Here is a 7,500-nt window from a genome sequence, read left to right on the forward strand (position 1 = left end):
GAAACGAGAATTCGGGAGTATCAACTGAGTTAGTTGCAGGGAACTCAGTTTTTCTCATTGTCGGAAGATTGAACCTATTTTATTTAAAGGCCCACCTTCACCCAAAAGTCATTGCGGTCGTTTGTTTTTGCTTTTCAAATGACGACTTGTCTAAATACGTGATGTGATTGGCAAAAGGCACTCAGGCGAATCACGCGGGAAACAACATGTCAGATACTTAGGCAATTTCGTGTTACACGAAATTCAGTCACGGTGCGCAATGACTTTTGGGCGAATGTGGGCCTTTAAAACGAGTCTGCCTCTGCTCAGGGAACATAATCTTAATTCAAGGTCGGTGGCAACTACTACGTATACGAAGGTATGTTGATATTGCCAGATAACAAATTGGGGGTAGTACTCAATGTAACAGGTGACCCTGTTGCGATACACAATTTTTCTTTCAAAACAATAATACAATTTACGATGAGCTCTGTATCAATGCAAGGTAACCGGGAGCCGTGCATTTTTCAAAGAAGTGGACAACGAAATTTTTGGGGGTAAACAAAGAAACACGAATTGTCTTGCACATTTGATTGAACTTAACGTCTTCATACTCTGAAACTACATTACGATCATGAGGACTTCCAAATGTATTTTTAAATACGCGGCGACAACTAAGGATTAACCAATTCCATTAATTTGCTTGTAATCACATTATTGTTCGGCGTATCCAGGATTTAGTCAAGAAGGGTTCGGAGAATTTGGCGGACACTCTTTGCAATTGGAACTGGCATGGGGGCATGCCTCGCAGGAATTCTCAGAAATGTATATGTAAAGCGTTTCCAGGGATGATTATAGAGTGTTTTCACGTGACGTTACGGCGGCCATTTTGGTGTTGCTAAAGAGTGGAACGGAGGCCCTGTTGGTATACCCAACGAATCCTCCGAGAATTGATTTCTATTATCATGCAAATGTTTTCTTTTGTTTCTGTGGCTGCATTCCAGCATCGTTGCATGCAATTAGGGTAAAGAAAATAAAAAGTTGCCACAACGATCCCAAATAACACCAAAAACGATACGATCACCACTGCAATTAAAAAAGGATCGTTTATCTCCTTTGGGTGATTGATGCTGCTCGTAACCGGCTTGGACGTGGTGGTATCTTGATTGATGGTGGTTACAGTTTGTTGCGATGGCGTGATAAAATCGCGACTGGGGATGCTCTGGTTAAAAAGCCCAGCCGTAACAACGTGACTGCTGGTGGTTTCAGCTTGGGGCGATGGCGTGATAAAATCGGAAGAGCGCTGGTTAAGAAGCCTTGTCGTAACAACGTGACTGCTGGTGGTTTCAGCTTGGGGCGATGGTGAGGTAAATTCACACCCAGTGGCACTACTGTTAAAGGAACAGATCATGTTTGATCCTGCTCCCAATTTTCTTTTGCACTCCTCCTCCACTGTATGATTGCCGTCACCTCAACATGAGCAGTTGAGGCAGCCTTTTTCGTCATCGAAAGACCTACGATAGTTTATTTTTTTCGAAAATAAAAAAGGGATTTATTAACCTAAAAATTAAATAGGACATTCGGAAGTAACAAGAGATAAGCTTTTATTGCTCATTTCTTATGTTACCATCAAAAGAACTTCAATTCAACCTTAAATAATATTTCAGTATGTTTTTTAACGACTTACACTGATTTGCAAAACGAGACGAGCCTTGATACAGAAAGAAACCTAAACATTAAAGCTAACAATCCTGGATGTCTTGTGGTTTCAAGGGTGTCCTTTTTAAAGACTTTTTTGTCGACCGTCTGAATTTTCTGCGCCATTTTGTATGACGTCATACGTCAGATACGCAAAGACTATCGCGCACCTCGGGGTTTTCGTAGTAGTCGGAGCAAGTCTGAGCATCGTAAAACGGATACCTTAAGACTATAACTTTCTAAGCAAGAACCAGCGTAAAAAACATAAGCACTGGATCCTGTTGAAGGACCTTATCAGCGACTGAATTTAACTTTTATAAAAAGCTAAAAAGAGCAAGCCAAAAAAGCCAATATTTCGAAAGGCACTGCCTTTCTTCATCAGGGTTTTACATGCAATGTCTGTGGTTAACAAAGACATTACAATTTGAATAGTGAGTGATATAGTGTGTAATTTGATACGCCACATAAGATAAGGATTTTAGCAGACTTAACAGATACGGTACAATAATAATAGGAAATGATAAGTAGATCAGTTACTCGAGGGTTCGATTTATCGGGAGTCAACTGTAACTGATTCATTTTTCTACCCGTAAAATTGAAACACATGCCAAGAGAAAAGAATAGTTTCTCTGCGAAACTGCGTGGCACAGAGCTAGTATGGAGGTTGACCGTTCTTGATTACAGCCTACTGACGAAAAAATGAATATATTCCATTGATTAGAACTGTACCTGTTGGGGTCGACACATGATTTTCCACACTGAGCATTCGTTCTTTCATCGCATGGATGGACAACTTCCTGATCTTCCATGCAGGAATCGCGCTCCTTGCACTGCAGGAAATATTCTTTGTCAAAATATGATTTTCCTGGCATGCGATCTTTGCATATTAATCTTGCCTCCGGGTCTATATGGTCTCCACACTTGGGGGAAAGTCCCTGACCCGGAGGACATCTCGGGCAATCTTCATATTGAATTGTGCCATCTCCATGGTGTATGACGAGTTGAGTATCAGTGCAAGTGGAATTTGCCTAAACAATGTAAAATTAACCGGCGAGTTAGCCTTAATTATTAAATTCTCAACCTCGGATAATGCATTTCGTGAGCTCTGATTGGTTCACTCAATCTCGGTTATCAGCTTATATACCTTGGTTTGACCTTATATGGTAAATGATTGCGTTAAGCGTTGCTAAACTAAAAATGTTTTCGTCGGAATGCCAAATTTCTCTTTGAATAAAGCCAAAAAGGAGAAAAAAAACTTTTTTTGCGGAAAGTGGATCAATTTCGACGTTTAGAAGTACGCGAAAAGGCAAGAAATGTTTTTGTGATGAGCCTGCGTCTGTCTGACAACAAGGTATTACACAACATCGCATCAGTTCTCATCAAGTTTTTTTCGATTTCGCTCGGATTTGCTCGCTTTTTCCGCTCGTATTTCGTACTTCCAAATTTTTGGAGTTGAAGGAATTTAATAAAACAATTATTCCATTCGCGCTTGTTGGATATGAGACTGGTTATAGCCAACTCGGCGCTACGCGCCTCGTTGGCTATTTACCATCTCATATCCAACGCGCGCTTACGGAATAATTGTTAATTAGACCTTTTTACAGGTATCTGCTTCGTTACCTGGCCTTGAGATAAAAATGAGGCTGGAGTTGATCTTGTGGTGATACAGACCCCCTTGCTTTTCTGATGTTAATGATGTTGTTCCAATGCTAATTACGGTTGGAGTTTACGTACGAAAAGCACCAAACAAGGTCAACTCTAGCCCCACTTTCATTCATAGGCCGGGTAACTAAGTACAACTGTAGGAGACGAAGAGGGAGTGAGTAAGAGGTTGTAAAAATGTCAACACATGTAATGCAGCAAAAAAGGATTTTTTTCTCTTTAAGTATACATGTTTCTCGTGTTTCGTTGCTGTCGTCGAAGGCTTTGCTTAAACAAAAAAGGGATTATCTACATGCTGTGACTATTAGCTTGCTCCTGATTTACGGCACGAGTGATGTTTTGAAAGTTCTCAAAATTGTAAATCACTCGTGCCCATAAATCACGAAATGAAGGAGCAAGTCCATACGATTTTTATTTATTAGATAGTCAAAATTACTCCATTGCTGTTCCCATAGCAACTTATGTATTACACTCTAACAAACTGACGCCAGTTTTTATGTGTCTATCCTCTTAATGATGACAAAATTACGGCATAAAATTTTCAAAGTTGTTGTGAATCCACGAGCCGAAATAAAAACTGGCGTCAATTTGTTTTTTTACAATATCAAAAAATGAAAGAGTGTCTCTGTAATTCAGTACTTTTATGGGAGTAAGTATAAAATAAACTAGAGAAATCGTTTTAAGATTATTATAATGGCTTGGTGTCTCTGATGTTATCAAAGAAAATAATAATAATATATATAGATTATTACATGTTAAGAGCCTGATATCGTTTTTATGCACGAGTTTTTAATACCTTCAGTTTTTAATAGCTTCACTTGATAAATATTTTTATTCCACCTCAATGTTCACAGTGTGTCGTTGAAATGGAACTTCTGCATCAGTTGTGTGTAATTAACAAAGGTCGGAATCCGTGAGGAAAATTAATGGATATCGAGGTATGCAGCAATTTAACTTAAAGCTTAACAATCGGCATTGAAAAAATAATGACATATTGTACAAAACTGGTGAGTGTATTTCTACAAACTTTGAAATGCGTTTCTGTGGCCATGAAACTCAAAAATGAAAAAAAAAAAAGGAAGAAAACATTTGGGCTTTACTCGAGGTTGACTCGTGGCTCGTAGTTGACTCGGGATCGCGTTTGGCTAGGAAAATGATATAACTCTCATCAGAAAGTAAATTTCAATGTACTTCCTTCATTAACTTTTGCTGGTCAATGCCTTAAAAAAGTTTCAAGCTTTAGATACTTGGGTATGATACCTATATTGGCCATCATCTTTCCTGGCATGATCATATTCATTATATTTGTAACAAAGTTAGTAAATGTATTAACATCATCATTAAGGACAGTTAAGCCTTGTCAGTAAACATTGTCTAATCCGTATCTATCATTCGCTTATTTAACCATAGTTACTGTATGGCTGCATACTGCGGGATATTAATTATGAAAACCCATTATCACAGCTTATAAAATTGCAAAATAAAGTTATTAGAATCATCAATGATGTTCCCCTACCCCCCATTATGTTTCCTTAGGTCTATTGAAATTTCATGATATTGCTAAAATGTACACCTTTTATTACAAAGGGAGTACCATGCGTTGAACTGTATTAGGTGTGCCACCCGCCAGTTCACGGATGGGTAATACCAGCATACTACAAAAAATAACCGTATGGATTACCTGCATGGTTAAATATACTTTTCAAGTTATATCGAACTGTATAAGGTTTGCCACCCGCCAGTTTAGATGGGTAATACTAGGATTCTACAATAAATTAACCGCATGGATTACCTGCATGGTTACACCTACTTTTCAAATTACATCGAACTGTATGAGGTGTGCTACCCGCCAGTTCAGATAAAAAATACTTCATAGGATACTATCACAAATTAACTGTATGGTTAGACTTACTTTCCAAGTTACATCGAACTGTATGAGGTGTGCCACTCGCCAGTTCAGATGGGTAATACTACATAGCATACTGTCACAAATTAACTGTATGGTTAGACCTACTTTCTAAGTTACATCGAACTTTATGAGGTGTGCCACCCGCCAGTTCAGATGGGTAATACTGCATAGCATGCTATAAGAATTTAACTGCATGGATTACCTGCATGGTTACACCTACTTTTCAACTTACATCGAACTGTATGAGATGTGCCACCCACCAGTTCAGATGGGTAATACTAGCATACTACAACAAGTTAACCGCATGGATTACCTGCATAGTTACACCTACCTTTCATTCAACTGTATGAGGTGTGCCACATGCCAGTTCAGATGGGTTATACTAGCATACTACAACAAGTTAACCGCATGGATTACCTGCATAGTTACACCTACTTTTCAAGTTACATCGAGCTGTATAAGGTGTGCCACCCGCCAGTTCAGATAAAAAATACTACATAGCATAAGACACTCCCTGTCTTCCATTGGCAAGATAATCTGCGTTGTGGCACATTTGCTTTGAAATGCAAAGACCTTGTCTCTCAAATTTAGAAGAGTTCTGTGGCAGTTTCTGCACAGACGCTGAGGTAGGCAATCGTCATATTTTACACTTACCTTGGCAACATCACTCAATATCAGGCGTTGAGAATCTCTGATTGGGATTTGTGGTATTTCCACAAAGACGGCACAAGTTTCTGCTTTCATTGAATGCTTTAAATTCTTCTGCTAGTTATGTCTGTAAACAATCAAGCCGTTTGCCGCGCAAATGTTCAAAGAAGGGATTGGTCACGAGGCTATTCGAACAGCCAATGAAAAAAATTGAATAATCGGATTTGACCAGATCTCGCCTTCGCTGGCCACAAGAAATCTGGGTACGAGACTACTGAGCTTCTTAACTGCCGTGACCAGAGGTTCTTATTTTTCGCCTTTCTGTTTTAACCGCTCCTCGCGAAAGAAAAATAAAACCTCTGGTATCCAGGGTATATAACCAGCTATTTGTGCATGCGGATTCAAAACGGTTTCCGACTGAAATAAATATGTAGAAAGTCTGCAATTTTTAAACGAAATCAATGCCATAAACACAATGACATGCTTAGCTAAGTTGGTAGATGGGGAGCAGGGGTGGCGCAGTGGTGAGAGCACTCGCCTCCCACCAATGTGGCCGAGGTTCGATTCTCGGACCAGACGCCATAAGTGGGTTGAGTTTGTGTTGGTTCTCTTCTCTGCTTCGAGGGTTTTTCTCCGGGTTCTCCGGTTTCCCCCCCTCGGCAAAAGCCAACATACAGCTGATTGCGGCTGGCTGTAAGCTGTGCTCCAAGGTCACACATGGACCGTATAGCGGCTGCCAGAGGCGCCATTGTATTGTATGCTTTCGGTTCGACCTTGTTGAGCTGCGTCGTTGCTGTACTTTGCGACGGCGATTAGCAGCGACAATTATTATTATTATTATTATTATTATTATTATTATTATTATTATTATTACAACATCCATTCTCTGTTTGTACGTATGCTACTAATCCCCAGTTTGTAAGCGGTCATTCCTTCTTCCTGGGGCCTGGACACATTGAATTCCGCGTACAACTATACTTAGCAGAGGGGGCAGCTCCATTATCAACTATTACTAGCTAGTTAATAGACTTATTACTTGTTACAGAAAAGAGCGGCCCGAACAATATTAGCTGCAGATTATAGAGCTCCTAGCAAACGTCTTTTTCAAAAATTCGGAATTCTGGATAATTTATACTTTAAATTCATTTCATGTTGGATTTCATGGGGAGGGGGGGGGGGATCCAGAATTTTTCTTAGGAGGGATTGCACCTCTAAGGAATGGAGTAGATGACTGGTGACGTTTTTTTGGCAGAATACCAGTTGTATTAAAAGCACGTCACCTCAGGGGGGTGGGGTGAGCACCCCTTAATCCCTCCCTCTAGAACCGCCCCTGTGTACCATCATGGAATGCTACTTTTCAAAACTTATTTCAAACTGGAAGCCAATTCATAATTACTTCACCAAAAACGCTGAGTCATATCGTTCTCACAGTTCCAGAACAAACATAAAACAATTTACTATTTTGTACCAAGGCAGGAGCCCATATGGGCTCCTGACCAAGGTCCAAAATTGTGGAGCTCCTTGCCTTATTCGGTAACTCAATCTAACTAGTAATAGTTTTCACTACATCTGCCATCTACCAATTATATTTATACATTTACCCT

Source organism: Montipora capricornis, chromosome 9 (genome assembly GCF_036669925.1).
Source record: "Montipora capricornis isolate CH-2021 chromosome 9, ASM3666992v2, whole genome shotgun sequence".
Taxonomy (NCBI): Eukaryota; Metazoa; Cnidaria; class Anthozoa; order Scleractinia; family Acroporidae; genus Montipora; species Montipora capricornis.